The sequence below is a fragment of the Marmota monax genome, unplaced genomic scaffold, assembly GCF_021218885.2.
Source record: "Marmota monax isolate L192 unplaced genomic scaffold, Marmota_monax_Labrador192_F-V1.1 WCK01_AAM20220418_F8-fsc00087, whole genome shotgun sequence".
Lineage (NCBI taxonomy): Eukaryota > Metazoa > Chordata > Mammalia > Rodentia > Sciuridae > Marmota > Marmota monax.
The window spans coordinates 4,714,216-4,734,320 of record NW_026693476.1 but is presented as its reverse complement, the minus strand read 5'-3'; the positions used below and the strand labels follow the sequence as shown (position 1 = coordinate 4,734,320).

The window sequence follows — 20,105 nt, the reverse complement described above, 5'->3', positions numbered from 1 at the left end:
GCTACGTGGGAGGCTGAGGCATAAGATTTCAAGTTTGAAGTCAGCCTGGGAAAAACAGTGAGACCCTGCCTCAAAACAAACACCACCAAACAAAAACCAGAAAGCACACAGAAATAGCAGGGAACAACTGAAGAGTCTTCCTGATTGCTAAGCAGTTAACTCCTTTTCACTTTGCTCAACATGGAAATAGCAACATTATTATCAATGTCACATTGTTTCAGGAGGTAAAGCTAATTTCTTAATCTTAATCCAAATGATTATTTTGTATGGCACCTGGCTTAAAATTATCACCACCTGTTTTTTTATTTACCAGCTTCCTTAGCTGGTTTATTTCAAAGGCCTAGCAGAAACTAGGGATTATAGCAGGCACGAATACATGATGAGTGAATATATTCATGGATCAGGAAATCCATCTAAAATATATTACACAGGTGCGGTGATGCACACCAGTAATCCATTGACTCTGGAGGCTGAGGCAGAAGCATAAGTTCAAGGACAACCTCAGCACCCTAGGGAGACCTGGTCTCAAAATAATAAAAAGCGGTGGAGATGCAGTGGTAAAGAATCCCCGAGTTCCACCCTCAATACCAGGGGTCAGAGGGAAGTATTACACTATCACATATATTATTTTAGCAAATTATTCTAAAGACATGACAGTACTCACTTGTGGGGACTGTTAATGAAAGGCTGAACTAGACTACAAATCTCCCCACCTAACCCATTTGAGTATCTTCTTCTTTTGTAGAAATGCAAAGGCCCAAGTAGGTCAAGTTCTCCCTTGACTGGCATTTCACTGAGCACCATATTTATATTTTTCAGATGGACACAGAGATATATGCCTCTAATCCCAGCAACTCAGGAGGCTGAGGCAGAAGGATCAAAAGTTCAAGGCCAGCCTAAACAGATTAGTGAGAACCTGTCTCAAAAAAAAAGGGGGGGGGGGGCTGGGGATGTAGGTCATTGGTAGGGAGCCCCTGTGTATAATACACACACACACAAATTTAATGGGGGGGGGGTTATAACTAATACTCTTGCCTTCATAGTTCATATTCCTTGATGCATTAACCTGCATCACATCAAGCATAACACTTAATAGGTTTTAATTCATTTCTACTTCAGAATCTAAGGTATACAAAGTTTAGCCAATTAAAACAATCTAGGGGCTGGAGTTGTGGCTCAGCGGTAGAGTGCTTGCCTTGCACATTCAAGACCCTGGGTCCGATCCTCAGCATCACATAAAAATGAATAAGTGAAATAAAGGTATTGTGTCCAACTACAACAACAACAAAATAAATATACATATAAAAAAATCTAAGTTGTCATCCACTGAGTGAAAATATACGAATCAAATCAATGCAGAGCTAGCCTTTTGTATACATTTAGTAGTAACGACCATAGTGAATTATTACCTGAAGAGAGATTAAGATTTAAAATAATGTATCTATCACTTAACTACTGTTATATTCAGTATGCCTGAAGTAGAGGACAAATGCCAGTGGTGTTCTTGAAGCTTAAGAAATGCTCCACATTAGAAAACAATGTGTTGGCCAAGCACAGTGGTGCATGTCTGTAATCCCAGCAACTCATAAGGCTGAGGCAGGAGGATTCCAAGTTTGAGTCCAACCTCAGCAACTTAGTGAGGCCCTAGGGAGACCCTGTCTTTAAAAGGTCTAGGGATGTGGCTCAGTGGTTAAGCACCCCTGGGTTCAATCCAGGTACAAAAAACAAAAACAAACAAACAAACCAATGTGTTGTCTAACAAAAATTTATTGCAAGTTACACTCAACTTTTAAAATTTTTCTGGTAGCCATATTAAAGTCAAAATAAACAGATGAAATTAATTTTAAGTGAGACGCAGTGGTGTACACCTGTAATCTCAGCAACTTGTAAGACTGGGGAAGAAGGACCACAGTTAGAGGCCAGCTTAGCAACTTAAGGAGATCCTGTCTTAAAAAAAATAAAATAAAATAAATAAAAAGCGGGGGTGGGGGGACGCAGAGCCGCTGGAGATGTAGCTCAGATGTATCCTCTGGATTCAATTCTCAAAACAATAATCATAAATAATTATAATTAAATGTCTTTAACCAATTATATCCAAAGTGCTATCACTGTCCATGTGTACTCAATTTAAGAAACATTTTCATTCCTTGAAATCTGTTATTTTAAACTACAGCATACTTCCATTCTGACAAATCATATTTTAAGTGATTGATATGCGCTAACCTGAGGATTATTAAAAAAAAACAAAAGCATGCTGCATTAGCAAAAGTAAGGCTATGAGGCAAAGATTTTCTGTAGTAAAAGGAGACATATTGGTCACAGGAGCTAGTAGTTAACTAAATTGGGGAAGCAGAAATGCAAATAACTGGTTATGTACTGGCTACAGGTGAAAATAAAAGGATAGTATATCTGTGCAAAGTGAAAATGAAAAACTGCTGATCAATTTATTTTCAACTTCCCGTTAACATTTTACCTCAGCATAAAGGTCGTATTTTTAATTTTTTGTATTGTTTTATTTTTAACCAGGTATTCACATGCAAGTAGAAAACATTCTGGTGCATGCCTATAATCCCAGGGGCTCAAAAGGTTGAGTGTCCCTACTTTCAATTCCTGGAACCCCATCCCCAATGAGAAAACATTCTAATTATTAAGATAAAGGAATTACTTAAATCCTGATTGGACAAAAAGGAATTTAACATCAACGATGGGATTCAAGAAAAAACAAAAACTTCCACAAGTTTCATTTCCACATTCCACACTTGAAACATTCTAGTTAGGAAATCTTACGAAAGTTTTTCTAGCTGTAGAAATTTTTTTTTTTTTTGGGGGGGGGCTTACCCAGGATTGAACTCAGGGGCACTCACCACTCAGCCACATCCCCAGCCCTATTTTTTTTTAATGATTTATTTTATTTATTTTTATGTGGTGCTGAGGATTGAACCCAGGGCCTCACATGTGCTAGAGCGCACTCTACGGCTGAGCCACAATCCAATCCAATCCCATCCCATCCCATCCCAGCCCAGCCCTATTTTTAAAGACAGGGTCTCACTGAGTTGCTTAGCCCTTCTCTTGTGCTAAGGCTGACTTTGAACTCCTGATCCTCCTGCCTCAGCCTCCAGAACTGCTGGGATTACTAGTGAGGGCAGCCTCCACTAGCAGCTGTGTTAATTCTTTAACATAACATTCTAAATGTTTTTATGAACTTTCCTTAAGACAGTTTGAGTTAAAAATCTCAAAAGTGGTTCTCCCCCTTGTTTTTGGAAGACAAAGCTAAGAAGGCACATCAAATCTTTGTATATTTAATAAGATCAAGGTTTTTAAAAATTTTCATTTGTCAATATAGTCCCCAAACTCCAACTCCTCAAAAATTCATCATCAGGAGGCTGAGGTAGAATTGCCATGCAGCTCAGCAATTTAGGGAGCTTGCCTCAAAATGGAAAGAAAAAAAAAAAAGGTCCCCAAAGTGCAGAGGATGTGGTTCAGGTAAATCTCCCCCTGGTTCAATACTCAGCACCAAAAAACAAAACAAAACAAAAAAACCTATCCAAAAGGAATTTCTGTGTTTCAACTACCTTGTTAAAAAGCATGGCCTTCACTGCCATGAGAATATACTCAATGCCACTGAACTGCGCACTTAAAAGTGATGAAAACAGTAAATGTATATCTAACCACAAATTAAACAGAAAAGGTATAATTCTGTGAGGTGTCATTAGATGGGAGGAAGGGGAAATGGGTGGGATAAAACAAAAACATATCAGCTTTTACACAATTTTCATTCGCCAGGAAATTACCAGAATTTTCAACCACACTCTTTAAAGGTCACACTTGGTAAGTCAGACCTTATTTACAAAAGAAGAAAACCTATCTTCTGTGTCTCAAATACTTTACTTTTCAACTCAGCTGCTATAAATACTCATCTCCACGGTAAACATCCAGAGCAGCTGCAAAACCAAACTACTACCATCTCTTTCATTTCGGTTCTAGAACTAAAAGAAGATTAGTTATCTATATTTTATAACTCTGGTATATGTGTACAAGTATATAAATCCTCTACTTATCCACACCAGCGTATTAAATCACCACTCAATGTACTGAGGATGCACCTTCTTGTAATTCAAAATGAAAATCAGCATTTTGCAGAGTAGCTTGTATTAGTGGTTATAATTTGGAACCTACATTTTAAAAAAGCAGGTTGGTAGCCCTGCTGCAAACAGCCAGTTCACATCAGCCTAATAAAATTTTAGTTTCTCCAAAGAAATAGATTTAACAACCACAGAACCTTTGGACAATCTCCCTCCCTCTCTGCCTTCTCCAAGCTGTTTAAAAGACCACCACATTCTTTCAAACATTTTAGATACAAAAAAAGGAAATTAACTCGCCCAAAAACGTTTATTCTTTTTTTTGCAGTGAGAAGTCTGTTTTAGGAAGCTTTACCTGTCTCACTTGTGAGTCAAACAAGACAGCAGCCATCTGGGTGTTTCTAAAGAAAATCTTTAAAGTAAAGCAAAACAAAACAAAAACCGCCCAACCAAGATTTCGTATTGATAAAACATCAGATGGCAAAAACTTCGAATGGGTCTCCAACTGCGGCTGTGAAAAAAAAAACAACTCTACATAGAATGACGAAGCCAAGCGGTTCATTGCACAATGTGGGCCAGCGCTTGCAACATATGAGCCAGAGGAGGTGGTAGTGAAAACACCACCAAACTTAGGGCCCATGCCGTTTCCCCAAACAGAGGGGTGAGAGCCACGAGCCTAAAAGAGTAGGGGCTGGTTCTCTTCCTCAAGAAGCCAAAGGGGAGCCGAATAGAGGAGGGCTGGATGTTGAGACCCATCTCTAGGTTGACTGAAGGAGGGATGTCAATTCTGAGGCGCTACAGTGTCAGCTGTGAGGGAAGATTTCCCTAAGCAGTTCGCCTAGATAGAGTGGGGTCTCAGTCCACACACACAAAGAAGGCGCCACTGCCGCACTGCGCTCTGGTACTCGTAGTCAGATCCCCAAACAGGTGACGGGGAAAAAAACCCCACACAATCCACAGACAAGAGTAGGCCCCTCTCCACTGCCTTTGCTCTTACACCCTCACACAAAGGACCGCGCCACCACCCCCACGCCCCGCCCGCCGGGACTTGTAGTTCCCGTTTCCCCGGCCAAGCCGCAGAGGGAAGTGGACCGACTACAGCTCCCAACAGCCTCCGCGCCCGAGCCCCGCACCCTCTGCCTCCATCTTGGCTGCGGTCGGAGCCTCCATTTTCACTCCCTCCCCCCACTTTAGTCACCACCACCACTACCCCCACGCGCGCCCCTCAGGCCTCAACTCCTCGCTACGGCTCTGTGGCCTGACAAGAAGTCTAGACGGTTAGACGAGGGAACAATTGAAAAGCCTGGGGTAGAAACTCAGGGTGAGATCTTCTCTACTCGGAGCTCTAGAGATGCCCACCTTGACTCAGAAGTCTCTCCCGTTAGTCTTCATCTCCTCATCCGCCCTTAACCTGGCTTCCTGCTACCCCTAATTAGACCCTGAGGTCGTACTCACCCCAACAGCTCAGCGCCCCCTCTCCAGCGCCGCCATAAGCAGCACGGCCCGGTACGTAGGAATAAATCTCGCTTCTCTCGCGAGAGTTGCAGGCTCCGAGCGCGTGCACGGGAAGGTGGTGATGGCGGGGAGCGTACTACTAGTACGCTTGCGCACAGGAGCCGAGTGACGCCAACCAGGGAGCTGAGTTTAGCCACAACCAAGATGGTAGCTACGTTCTCCTACATCCCCTCTCCTTGTACTGAGGGGAGCAATCTCGGTGTTTACTGACTCCGCTGGGACGCTAGGGGTAGAGGTAAGGTGGCAGGTGACTTTAGACGTCTCTAGCCTTTGCAAGGCTGAATATGTTCTAGGCAGCGAGACTGGCGTATACCTTAAGGGCGAACAATTTTTGAGGGTATATCCTGGAATGTCATAAAAAAGGATTTCTCTAACCAGCGATAATCCAGAAGTCCTCAAACGCGAGTTTGTCTTCACTCACTGGGGAAGCAAGCATTCCTTGTCTTCTACATTAGAGTAGAATTTGTTTCGTAGAGAGTCAGAATTATGGTAAAGTAATTTGGGAGTTTGAGATCTTTGTCTTCCAGAGATTACATGGCTTGCAACAGAGTGAGCAAGGCTGCATAATCACTTAAAAACAAAACAAAGAAACCCAAAACTCCTTCAACTGACCTTCCTAGCTACCGCAAGTTTTTCTCATATATCAGGTAATCAAAAGTAATTGAGGGGCTGGGGATGTGGCTCAAGCGGTAGCGCGCTCGCCTGGCATGCGTACGGCCCCGGTTCGACCCTCAGCACCACATACAAAGATGTTGTGTCCGCCGAAAACTAAAAAAAATAAATATTAAAAAAAGTTCTCTCTCTCTCTCTCTCTTTAAAAAAAAAAAAGTAATTGAAAGATTTAAGTCAGAGCAAAGGAATTACTCATCCGGAGAAAGAGAAGGGAGATGGTTAACTCTGGTCACGGAAAAGTTCAATGGTTTATCAAACAATAAATCCTTCTCTGATGAGAGGAATGCTTTCACAGATCCACTGTCTCTCTGGATGGCCTGGGCGGTATTAAATAATGAGAGTCACTCCCCTGAAGAACTTTCCCACTCACTGCTTTTGTTTAAAGAGTAAAATACCCCGCGGCTAGATAACTTCCTAGGCATATTTGAAGTTTGTTATTTGGAGAAACTTCAGACTTCTGCAGGCAGGCATATCTCTGGAGGAAAAAATTGCATCAATCTACAAGTTGTAGAGTAAGCCACCAATGCAAACAGAGGTTTTCTTTCCTTATCTGATCAGGAAAGCTCTTTTCTGAGGAAGAAGAGATAAGAGATCTGACACCTGGTCCAGGCAAAGATTACCACTGATCTTCTGAGGGCTGCTACCTGAGAAACTGCTTATAAGATAGCCTTTGATTGCCACGAAGGTCCTCTCTTGACTCTCCCATAGTTTATGTTGCTTCCTCTTCCCTCTAGATAAGAAGTCTAGACGGTTGGACGAGTGGGCCCCAGCCTACTACTCCTTTGTGTATTGCAAGATATTATATAAACATGGACAACTGTGTCTTTTATTATCTTATTAATCATCTGTCAATAGAGTAAAATTTCCAGAATTTCTGAGGGAAAGAGGAAATTTACAGCTTCCCTACACTTTTATCACATATATACAGCATTTGGTATGTGTAACTGCTAAGTATACAGTAGTAAAGAAAACTGAACATGATCCTGAAATAGGATAGAAAAAATAAAAAATAGGTAAAAGGAAACTTAAAGGAAGTTTTAAGACCCACATGCTTTTCTAGGACTGTCACTCAAAAAATAAATCAGTTATTCTTCCAGGCTTGTTATTACCAAATTCTGTGAAATCAATCTTTTCTGTCTGGAAGATTGAACCCAGGGCACTCTATCACTGAGTTACATCTCCAGCCTCCTTTTATTTTTTGGTATTGGAGATTGAACCCCAGGTTGCTTAATCTTTGAGCTACATACCCAACCCTTTTTTGTAATGTTTTTATTTTGAGACAGAGTCTTGCTAAGTCTTTAGGGCCTTTGCTGAAGGTGGTCTTGAATGCGCAATTCTCCTTCCTCAGCCTCCTGAGTCTCTGGGATTACAGGTGTGAGCCACCATGCTCACCTATCCCCTTTCTTATGTTTTATTTTGAGATAGGGTCTCGATAAATTGCTGGGACTTTCCTTGAACTTGTGATTCTCAGCCTCCTGAGTCACTGGGATTACAGTTTTGCACCATCAAACCTAGTTCTAAATTTCTGTGAAATCTGTAAATTTTAGAGGTGCCATAAATTCACTCGCTTGTGAAATACCTCATACTATAATTAACCCATCAGTAAATAGATAGATTAGGGAATCTGAGACAGGAGGCTAATGAGTTCAAAGCTAGCCTCAGCAACCTAGTGAGATCCTGTCTCAAAAAAAAAAAAAAAAAAAGGCTGGGCGTGTGGCTCAGTGGTTAAGTGCCCCTGGGCTCAATCCCTGGTACAAAGAAAAAAAAAAAAAAAAAAGAATATTTTAAGAAACCTATGATTTAGGGAACTTCCACACTTATTGATTGATCAGATAATTAATACCACGTCAGAATTATCAAACCACCACAAACTATCTTGTGATCACCAATCTGATGGCATTCTCACATGCATTCCCTTTCCCACCTCTCACCAAGTTTCCTTTAGAAGAGGATTCAGGAATCCCCAAAGCATGCTTTACTCTAAAGATGGCCTGCATTCTCACTTGAATGTGTATTCATTGCTTTAACCCCATCATATGTCTCTCTCGAGATAGCCCACATTCTCCCTTGAAAGTCTATCTGCTTTCTTCTTTTTTTTCTTTCCATATTTTTTTCCTTTGGTGCATAGTTGTACATAATAATGGGATTTATTTTTATATATTCATACATACACACAATATAATATAATTTGGCCAATTTCATTCCCCAGCACTTGCCCCCTGCCTCCCTACTGTGTATCTGCTTTCTTAAATAAATCTCTGTGTCTCTGACATGTGTAATATATGCCAAGGACCCCACCTGTCTGGAGTCATTCCCCATCTCCAGGAACTCTTTAGAATTTTTTCCAGTATCAGTCCTTACTAAAGGAATTTTTAGTCTAGCCTCATTAACTGATCACAAAAATGAATTAAAACATGAATGTTGGAATAAGTGGAACAAAGGAAAGATGCATAGTATTAAGAGAGTACAAGATCCAGTTCTGAGCAAATCATCTTGAATTTTATAAAAGGCAGAATCCTATTTCTATTCAAAGATTTCTTCTCCATATTCAATCCCATGTTTAACATTTCAATTCTGCGTCTTCTCTCTTCCCATACTTTCCTAAGCACAGATATTGCTTTACTTTCAATGATGTCATAGCTTAACTTATTATTAGTACTAGATAGTGATACTTTTGGACAGAGCATCTGACATTCATTTTTGCATCCCTGGTTCCTGATAGTGACTGGCCAACTCTCAAAAGCTTCTTGAATGGATAGCACTAGATGATAGCATGAGAAAGTGTTGATACTGGAATGTTCATTTGGGTATGGTGATGCATGCCTGTAATACCAGTGAACCAGGAAGCAGGAGGATCTCAAGTTCCAGGCCAACCACAGCAACTCAGATCCTGTCTGAAAATAAAAAATAAGCATGGAAAGCAAAATAAAAATAAAAAAGGCCTGGGCATGCCGCTCAGTGGTAGAGTACCCCTGGGTTCAATCCCCTGTACTGGAGGGCAGGGGGACTGGAATGTTCTGCTGGGAAACTACAAAATAGAAACATTTCAAATTAGTTGTTTTGTTTCCTTTGTTCATTTTATAAATATAGATCTCCCTTTCCTAGTAATAGATCGAATCTGAATATTCTAATCTAATGTTGCAGAAAATTTCCTTGGGCTCTTGTACTAGATACAAGGTCATGTGAAACTGGTCTAAACATAGAATTAGGTCCAGGAGGCACACACATGTTCAAATATCACAGCAAAGGGAAATGTAAAACATAACTCACCATATTCTTTTAGTACAATTCCTATTAATAAAAAAGGATAAAGACTTGATTTCCACTATTTCACATAACTTCTTGTTTTGGCGCAGAGGATTAAACCCAGGAGTGCTTAACCACGGAGCCATATCCCCAGCCCTTTTTATTTTTTGAGACAGGGTCTCACTAAGTTGCCCAGACTGGCCTGGAACTTGGGATTCTCCTACCTCAGATTCCCTAGTCACTGCGATGACAGGTGTGTACCTCTGCACCTGGCCCATTATACATAACTTTATAAAGACCTTAAACAGTATGTCCATTTCATCATCATTCTGAATATGGCCCAACTGTCTTTAGAGTTGATCCAAAATTAATATCAACTCATATTTAATACAAAATGTAAATACATATAAATCCAGAGATATAAATTTTAGCTTTTAATGCATTAAAGAAGGTAACATGTGGGAGAATTTGATTTAAATCAGTACTTAAAATTACTTCTAGGGCTGGGGATGTGGCTCAAGCGGTAGCGCGCTCACCTGGCATGCGTGCGGCCCAGGTTCGATTCTCAGCACCACATACAAACAAAGATGTTGTGTCCGCCGGAAACTAAAAAATAAATATTTAAAAAAAAAATTTCTCTCTCTCTCTCCCTCTCTCACTCTCTCTCTCAAAAAAAAAAAATTACTTCTACAGGGCTGGGGTTGTGGCTTAGCAGTAGAGGCCTAGCGCGTGCAAGGTCCTGGGTTCAATCCTCAGCACCACATAAAAATAAAACAAATAAAATGAAGATATTGTGTCCAACTACAACTAAAAAATAAAATGAAAAAAAATATTACTACAGTTATAACCCATAAATAGAGGCAAATTTTGTATTTAGATCACTACATTTTCAGGTAATGATTTTTTATATGAATTTTCAAGTCAAAAAACTGAAAATTGTAGTTATCTTTTTTTTTTTTTTTTAAAGTAGCAACACAACAGTGATGGTGCTTTCTCTGTCTCTTTTTTTTTTTTTTTTTTTGAGAGAGAATTTTTAATGTTTATTTTTTTTAAGTTTTCGGCAGACACAACATCTTTGTTTGTATGTGGTGCTGAGGATCGAACCCGGGCCGCACACATGTCAGGTGAGCGCGCTACCACTTGAGCCACATTCCCAGCCCCAAGTTATCTTTTTAATTAATATTTTTTTCTTAAAAACAAAACAAAAGGTTCAGGTTGTGGCTTAGCAGTAGAGTATGTGCCGCGCCTAGCACGTGTGAGGCCCTGGGTTTGAGCCTCAGCATCACATAAAAATGAATAAGTAAAATAAAGGTATTATGTCCAACTACAACTAAAATAAAAAATATATATCTATATATATCGATATATATATATCGATATATATATATCGATATATATAGATATAGTTAAAGCTATAGTTATATATATAGATATAGTTAAAGCTGAAATTTGTGAAAGTACTTGGAAAACCATCTCCTATTCAATAGGTCAGTCATGGATTTGGGAAGAGATATTTAGTTTATTAGGGAGAAACCATCAAAAAAATTAAATACTTATTTTTGGTGACTTATTTTTCTACTCTAAAATACTGAGACAATGAAATTGATTATGGCTGTTTGTTTTTTTTTCTACAGTTATCAATAAGCATATTATATCTGAAGCCATTCACACACACACATACACACACACACAAAAAAAAAAAAAAAAAAAAGAATCCCTTACATGTTTATAAGGTTTTCTTGAGGAATGGTAAATGAGAAAAATTAGGTCAATGTAGAGGCTTTAAGAGGGCTAAATTTATTCGAGATTTGAAGGACTGCTTTTGTTCTTGACATTATGCCTTTCCTACTTAGGAGATTTAAAGGGGGATTTCTTTTATAAAATTATGTAATAGGGGATTATAAAGGGGTCTACATGCAAGATTTCAGAAGAGGAAAATACATCTGGAACAAAAACTTTCATTAAAAATAATTATTTCTGGGGGCTGGGGTTGTGGCTCAGTGGTAGAGCACTCACCTAGCATTATGTGAGGCCCTGGGTTTGATACTCAGCACCACATAAAAACAAATAAATAAAATAAAGGTATTGTGTCCAACTACATATTTAAAAAAAATAATTATTTTTGTATTCGTTGGTATAAATAATATTTGGTGCTAGTACCCTACATTCCAAAGCTTTTGGATTAGCCCCTGAGACAGTTACAATGCATTAATAAATACAAAAGAAAAACACTAATACAATTTAAATAATATTATATAACAAAAAATGTCAAAACTTTGCACAATGCTTCCCATTAAACTATCAATGTTGCACTTCATGGAAGACATGGCTGTGCTAAACTGTTTCACCTAAAGTAATCACTGTAACATTGTAGCTTTGGGAGTCTGTCAACCAGTTGGAATGGTAATGCAAAACAATTTATTTATTTATTTATTTATTGGTGCTGGAGATTGAATCCAGGGTCTTGTGCATGCTAACCAAACCATACATTCTACCAGTGAGCTACACCTATAGCCCAAGAATTTTTTTCTTTTTTTGAGTTAGGTTCTTGCCATGTGGCCAAGGCTGGCCTTCCACACTTGGGCTTAAGTGATTCTTCTGCTTTAGCCTCCTGAGTAATTGGGACTATAGGATTTGCCCTGCCTTGCCTCTACCTCTGAGCTACAAACCGACTAAACCCCTTTTTAGAAACTTTGTTTTCAGTTGGGCAGTGTCACACCTAGAATCCCCATGACTCAGGTGGTTGAAACTGAAGGATTGCAAATTCCTGACCAGCCTAGGCAATTTACACCCTCTCTCAAAAGATAAAAAGGACTGGTGCTGTAACTAAATGGTAGAGCACCCCAGGTTTAATTCCCATGACCAAAACAAACAAAAAAAAAGCATTTTGAGACTAGCCCAGGCTGGTGGTCCTGAACTTGCAATCCTCAGTCTCTTAAGTAGCAGAGATTACAGCCATGGGCCACTGTGCCTAGCCAAGAATATTTTCAATTTAACTTAAATTAGATCCTGATGAAAACCATTTGTACTTGGTATTAGTTCAAACTCTTTTATTATGGTCTATAAGGCCCTAAATGATCTTGTCCTCGTCTAATTTTCTAGCCCCTGGTTCACTGCAATTCAGTTTCACTACCATTTTTGTTCCTCCAGCACTGCAAATTTGCTCCTACTTTGATATCCTTGAGGACTAGGGGTATAGCTCAGTGGCAGAGCATGTGCATAGTATGTACAGAGGCCCTGGGTTCCATCCCCAGCATTGAAAAACAAAACAAAAAACTCAACTAACAATAACAACAACAACAAAAAGACTTTTGGGCTGGGGCTGAGGCTCAGAGGTAAAGCACTTGCCTAGCACATGTGAGGCACTGGGTTCGATCCCTAGCACTACATAAATAAATAAAATAAAGGTAGTGTGTCCATCCACAGTTGTGTTTTTTTTTTTCCCCCAATTGGAAAAAAAAAAAAAAAAAAAAAGACCTTTGAAACTGGGTATGGTGGCACAAGCCTATAATCCCAGTGGCTCAGGAGGCTGAGGCAGGAGGATCTTGAGTTCAAAGCCATCCTCAGCAACTCAGTGAGACCCTGCCTCTAAATAAAATTCAAAAAGGGCTGGGGATATGACTCAGTGGTTAAGCGCCCCTGGATTCACTCCCCAGTACCAAAAAATAAATAAAAATAAAAAACTTTGAATTTACTGTTACCTCTGCCTGAAATGCCTTCTTCCTGAAATCACCACATAACTAGCACTTTCTCATCATTCAGGTTTCAGTTAGAATGTCACTGACTTATAAAGGCTTTTTCTGAAGTAAAAGCACCTACTAGCTCTATCACTTTCCATAATATTATCTTTTTTATTGTCTCATTATATATATTGGTATTCAAGATTAACACATTATGAATAAATTGTTTATTTCCCAGTTCCCTGAACTATAAGACTTGATTTTCTATTTGGTTCATCATAGCTAGGCCCCCCCATAGATAGGTAATTACAGATGCAATAGATACTTAACAAATATACATTGAATGACCTTATTTATAGAATCTAAGGTAGCATTGATTATATAATACATCATTATTTATGGACTATCAACAAGAAAATATATTGCATTTTTATTTATTTTGGGACAGTGTCTTGCTTATATTGCTTAAGCTGGTCTCAAACTCTTGACCTCCAGCAATCTTCCTGCCTCAACCTCTTGTATAAATGGGACTACAGGCATATGCCACTTCACCTGTCTAGAATTTTTGTATTTATTAAAAATGCCTATTTTTAAACATATGTGGACACAGATTTTTGTCATGTGTCACTCGTATATGTACATAAAGCAGAATAAATTGGTAAAGATATTCCTAAAACATCTTGCAAAGTCTAACTCTTCTGAATATTTCTTTTTGTTATTGAGTCAGGGGATTGAAGTCAGGGGACGCTTTACCACTGAACTATGTCCCCAGCCTGTTTTCTTTTAAATTTTGAGATAGGGTATAACTAATTTGCTTAGGGCATCGCTAAATTGCTGAGGCTAGTTTCAACCTTGTGATCATCTTGCCTCGGCTTCATGAATCATTGGGATTACAGGCATGTGCCACCATGCCCAATGGAATCATTTTAGGAATATGTATGACCATATGTTTTAAATTCCAGCCATCCAAAGCAGCATAAGTTTCTAAAAATGAAGAGATTAGAATATGTATTTACACAAAACTATAAAAAAACTATATAAAATATATAAATAAATATATAAAACTGTATTAGATCATGAATACATAATAAATTAATCTATATTAATAGGAAAAAGCCAAACAAAAGCAAAATGGAGAAAAGACTTGAATGTTCATATTAAAGAAACAAACAACTAGGTAGGCAAATAAAACACCTGAGATTATGCTCAGCCTCATTTATCAGGAGAATGTATATTTGTCTTGAGAAAATTTTAGACATACAGAAGCATTAGAAAAATATACAGAAATTTCTTATCCACACTTCAACCAGTTTCCTCTGTGTTAACTTCTTTTTTAAAAAAAAAAAATATATATTTTAGTCGTAATTAGACACAATACCTTTATTTTATTTATTTTTATTTTTAGGTGGTGCCAAGGATAGAACCTAGCACCTCACACATTTCATGCGAGCACTCTACTGCTGAGCCACAACCCCAGGTCCCCCACCTGTGTTAACTTTATATAACAAAGAACATTTTCAGAATGAGGAAATTGACATAACAATTGTACATAAACTATAAATTAATTTGAATTTCACCAGCTTTTCTTCCAAAGCCCATTTTCTTTCTAAGGATGAAATCTAGAATACCACACTGTGTTTACTTGTTATACCTCCTTAGTCTCTAGTCTTTGACAGTTCCTCAGTCTTTATCTTTCATGTGCTTAATACTTTGGAACAATGTTGGTCAATTATTTTATAAATGTACCTCAATTTAGTCTTTCTGATGTTTTCTCTTGATTAGATTGAGGTCATGCTACACAACCATGTGCTGCAAAATGATATTTCAGTCAGTATTTGGCTGCATAGATAAAAGTGGTCCTGTATTATAATAGACCTGAAAAATTCCTATCATCTAGTGATGTTGTAGCCATAGTAAAGTTGTAGTACAGTGCATTACTCATGTGTTTATGGTGATGTGTAGACAAACCTACTCCACTATTACCAGTCCTATAAAAGTATAGCATTACAATTATGTACAGCACATAGTTGATAATATATGATTATGTTACTGGTTTTTGTACTATTTTTGTGGTGGGGAGGCATTAAACCCAGGGGTACTCTAACAATGAGCCACACTCCCAGTGTTTCCTGGGCTGGCCTTGAATTTGTGATCCTTCAGCCTCAGCTTCCTGAGCTGCTGGGATTTCAGGCGTGGGCCATCACACCTGGCCATTTTTCTTTCTTTCTTTTTTGTACTGGATATTGAACCCAGAGAGTTTTGCCACTGAGCTAAGCTATACCCCCAGCCCTTTTTATTTTAGAGAGGATTTTGCTAAAAATTTCTTAGGGTCTTGCCAAATTGCTGAAGCTGGCCTCAAATTTGTGATTTTCCTGCCTCAGTCTCCTGAGTTGCTGGGATTACAAGTGTGTGTTACCATGCATTTTTGACTTGGCCCCAGCATTTTTTGACTTTTTGAGACAGGGTCTCACTTAGTTGCTGGGGCTGCCCTGGAACGTGGGATCCTCCCACCTCAGTTTCCTGAGTCCCTGTGATTATAAGCATGTGCCACTATGCCTGGACTACTAGGCACTATTCTAAAATGTAATCAAGCTTCCCATTGCTTGGTGTATATGCCTTATATTATATTCTCTCTCTTCTTTTTTAAAATTCAACACAAATTTATGAACCAGGGTTAAAAGGTTTTGATATTCAGAGCATGTTTTAGAATACACACACACACACACACAAAGGATGGCTTTTATCCATTGCTAGAAATAATCACTGCCTCCCCTGACACTAGTTCAAATGACTTACTATTCATGTTCTTCTGTGCTCAAGTTTAGGATGACACTTGGTCATCTAAAGATGAGGGAATGCAAAACTGAGGCTTTCCTATTTTTAGGATTTCCCTGTAATGTGGAATAACCTAATATAAGTAAGGACTATTTGTTCCATATTGAAGACTATTAAGGGCAATGTCACTCTATTGACAGTATCAACCTTTGACAACCAAAAAGTCTTAGTTATATCTCACTATTCAAAATGTAGCCTAAACTGCCATTATATAAACTGGGTTTTATAACCTGTAACTGCTTATGGGAACAATGACATTGGAATAACTATGATTCACTTGCGTTTTCATTCAACATACAGACTGTGTGCCTTTCATGTGCTTAACATTGTGCTGTTGCTTTATTCTTTTTGCAGTACTGGGGAATGAACCCAGGACCCAGGGGTGCTTTACATCCCCAGCCCTTATTTTTAACAGGGTCTAGCTAAATTCCTGAGACTGGCACTGAACTTATGATCCTCCTGTCTCAGCCTCCAGAGTTGCTGGGATTACAGGCATGTGCCCAATAGGACCCAATCTGTTTAGCCTTCTTGGAGAGTGACAAAAGAAAAAGCAGTGGTCTTTTTTCCACCGCATTACTGGATAACATTCCTTCATTCATTCTGAAAGTTGCCATGACACAAACCAATGAAATAACTGCAAAATATGAAATATGACTGCTTCTCATTAAATGAGATCAATATAAATGAGATAGTTTGAGGGGGAATTAAAAATTAGCCAGATATTAGTACAGATTTTGAAAAAAAATGTATTTTATTATTATTGTTTTTTTCCCCATTCTTTTTCTTTTAAGTGCTGGGGATTGAACTCAGCGCCTTGTACATGCTAGGCATGCACTCTACCACTGAGCTGTACCTCCAGCCCATATATATGTATTTCTTAACAATACACTGTATAATCATACAATGAAATATACATCAATGAAAATGAATGATAGCAATATACAACAAAATGTGTGCATCTCAGAAACAATGAAAAAAATCCTTAGATTACATATAGTATGATACAATTTCTGTAAAGTTCAAAAAGGAAGAAAACTAATAAGTCACTTCAGGGATGCATATATTTAAGACATTTTACCTGTGATTAAAATTATTAAAGAGACGGAGTACAGGATGGGGAGAGAGAAGAACTCAAACAGATAAATGCAAAGCACTGGTAATGTTTTATTTTCATTTTGTTTTGTGATGCTGGGGATGAAACCTACAGCCTCATGCACATTAGGCAAGCTCTCTACCACTTAGCTATGCCCTCAGCCCCAGCATTAGTAATGTTTTAATTTTTAATTTAGGCAGTGAATTCTTATGATTGATAAATTACTTTCATGCTTAATTTACCCTTTTATTGGAGGGGGTACTGAGATTGCACCCAAGGGCACTTTACCCGAGTTATATATCCCCAGCCCTTTTTATTTTGAAATAGGGTCTCATTAAATTGCTGAGGCTGGCCTAGAACTTTTGATCCTCCTGCCGCAGCCTCTGAGGGATTACAGGTATGTGCCACCACTCCCAGCCTTTTTCTAAATTTTGAGACATGATCTCCATAAATTGCTAAGGACCTTGCCAAAATGATGAGGCTGGCCTTGAACTTTCAAACCTCCTTCTTTTAAACTTCTAGAATCACTGGGATTATATGTATGCCACTGCAATTGGCTTACATTTACTTTTTTTTTTAATATTTATTTTTTAGTTGTAGATGGACACAATACCTGTATTTTATTTTTAGGTGGTGCTGAGGATTGAACCCAGTGTCTCACACATGCTAGGGGAGCGTTCTGCCTCTGAGTCACAACCCCAGACCCACATTTACTCTTTAATGTGTCAAATACATTAAAATATAAATGCAAGTGGGGAGTAGTGTTACATGCCCATAATCCCACCAGCTCTGGAGGCTGAGGCAGGAGGATCGAATAGGGCTGGGGATGTGACTTAGTGGTAGAGTGCCCCTGAGTTCAATCTCCCGTGCTTGCCCCCTCAACTATATATATATATTGTGAAATAATTTATGAAGTATCAATCAAAACCACATGTGCATAGTTGTTTTTAAAACTCTTCATTTTTTATATCAGTCAGTATTCTTATTTATAGGCAAATTTGGGTCAATTTAAAAAAATAATTTTATTAAAAGTAATTCTTAAGATCTTTAGTCTGGGGTTAGAGATTTAGCTCAGTGGCAGAGCACTTGCTTGCCTAGCAAGCGCCAGGTCCTGAGTTCAGTCCTCGGCCCTGGGAGAGAGAAAAAAAGTGAGGAAGATCTCTAGGCCAATCAGGAAACCAGAATTGGAAGTTCTAGTCTCCAGTGATATCTGAGAATTGCTTCAGTGAACTCTAGTCTCTACTGGTAGGCAGACACTGCAGATTACAGTACCAATCTGTTGACACTAGATATTGAGTTTTTGTCCCTGAAGAAAAACCAATCTTGCTTCTCTTCTGTGGAGCTAATGTAATAGCCATTGTTGTTGGTCAACATTTTCTGCCATAATTTCCTATTTCACTGTACCACTAACTTTAAAGTTTAAGGTAGATATTCCCTACCTGTAAAGTAGGCCGTGAAAACATATATCTGACACTTTCAAATTCTCTACCTCATTTGGTGAGGGATTCCCTCAACATATGAGTTAGGATATTAGGCAGCCAAGAAGGAAATGACAGATGTTTGCCACAGCCCATTCTTTTGGATAGTTAACATCAATACATTCCTTTAACTAATACTTGAAAGGACCTGACAATGTGAAAGGCATTATTTTCTCAATATAATTTCTGTTAATGGAATAGTCTCTTTTTTGAGGGGGGTATTGGAGATTGAATTCAAGAGCTCTTGACCACTGAGCCACATCCCTAATTTGTATTTTATTTAGAGACAGGGTCTCACTGAGTTGCTTAGTGCCTTGCTTTTGCTGAGGCTGGCTTTGAACTCACAATTGTCCTACTTCAGGCTCCCAAACCACTGGGATTATAGGTTGGCGCTGCTGGAATACTCATTTTACTTGGGCCAGCTACGTACCCATTCTCCTTTGCAGTTAGAAATAGCCACTTAACAGGCCAGGCAAATATGGCAATGGGAAATCCTTTGGAATTTCTGGAAGAGCTTTGTTTTTCTCATAAAAGGGGATGTATACATAGGTAATACCAGCCATTTCCTGTAGTTTTCTCCTGTCTTGAACATGGGCATGACATCTGCTACAGCAGCAACTTTCTAACAACTACAAGAAAATAGCACGAAGGATGAAAAGCAACAAAAGAGAGGCAGATTGGAAAGACAGAGTTGCACCCTTCCTGTATGTGGTAAGAACCACCAATTAAGCATTGATCCTTTCAGTTACAATCGAACCACCAATTAAGCATTGATCCTTTCAGTTACAAGCACAGGTACTCTCAACTATGCCATTCTGAAAAACAGATAATAGTTGTATCTCTTTAGTTGACTCCATTTATTGAATTAATGGTATTTTCTAATGTATAAGCAGTTGAGTTTCTTTTGCCCTATTAATAAAAATTGATTTTGCTAATCAAGAACCACAAATTGGGCAGGGGATGTGGCTCAGTGGTAGAGCACTTGCCTAGCATGTGTGAGGCCCTGGGTTCAATCAATAATAAAACAAATAAAAAATAAAGGTATTGTATCCATCTACAACTAAAAAAAAAAAAGAGAGAGAGAACCACGACTGTACAATATTTGGCACTTAAAGGCATCTTAACTTGGTGGTTAAGAATGTATTTGAATAAAACAAAGAAATGTATTTAAGAGTAAGTGCCTAGGCTGCATCTTGGTTCCAGTCTAGATAAATAATAAGTTCCTTGTACCTGAGTAGCTGTAAAGTGGGGTACAGTTTACGTGGAGATTATATATCACTACCGGACACATAATAAAGCATTCAATAAATGGTAATCATTATTGGCAGTACCATCTATACTTTGCTTCTGTGACACCAAGGTTTTCTGGTTCTCCTCCTAGCCATTTGTTGTCTCAAGTTTAAATAGTCTTTCCTGTTTCCTATACATATTTATATGGATTTATCATGTTGCATTATATGACCCTTGTTTTTTTCCCCTTACCATTCATCAGAAAATGTCAAGGTCT

General features: G+C 38.6%; 1 protein-coding gene and 1 long non-coding RNA gene across 4 annotated transcripts in view; one reads left to right on the top strand and one right to left on the bottom strand.

The window, feature by feature from the left end:
* Positions 1-5,666, bottom strand: part of Csde1 (cold shock domain containing E1) — a 40,594-nt gene extending 34,928 nt beyond the window's left edge. For all 3 annotated transcript variants that reach the window (XM_046458159.2, XM_046458160.2, XM_046458161.2), the window contains exon 1: positions 5,535-5,666. The gene's annotated coding sequence lies outside the window, so the exon portion shown is untranslated. The remainder of the gene's footprint in view (positions 1-5,534) is intronic.
* LOC124101940 (uncharacterized) overlaps positions 5,655-20,105 on the top strand; it is a 30,282-nt gene continuing 15,831 nt past the window's right edge. The window contains exon 1 of the long non-coding RNA XR_006854749.2: positions 5,655-5,829. This is a non-coding gene — a long non-coding RNA (uncharacterized LOC124101940). The remainder of the gene's footprint in view (positions 5,830-20,105) is intronic.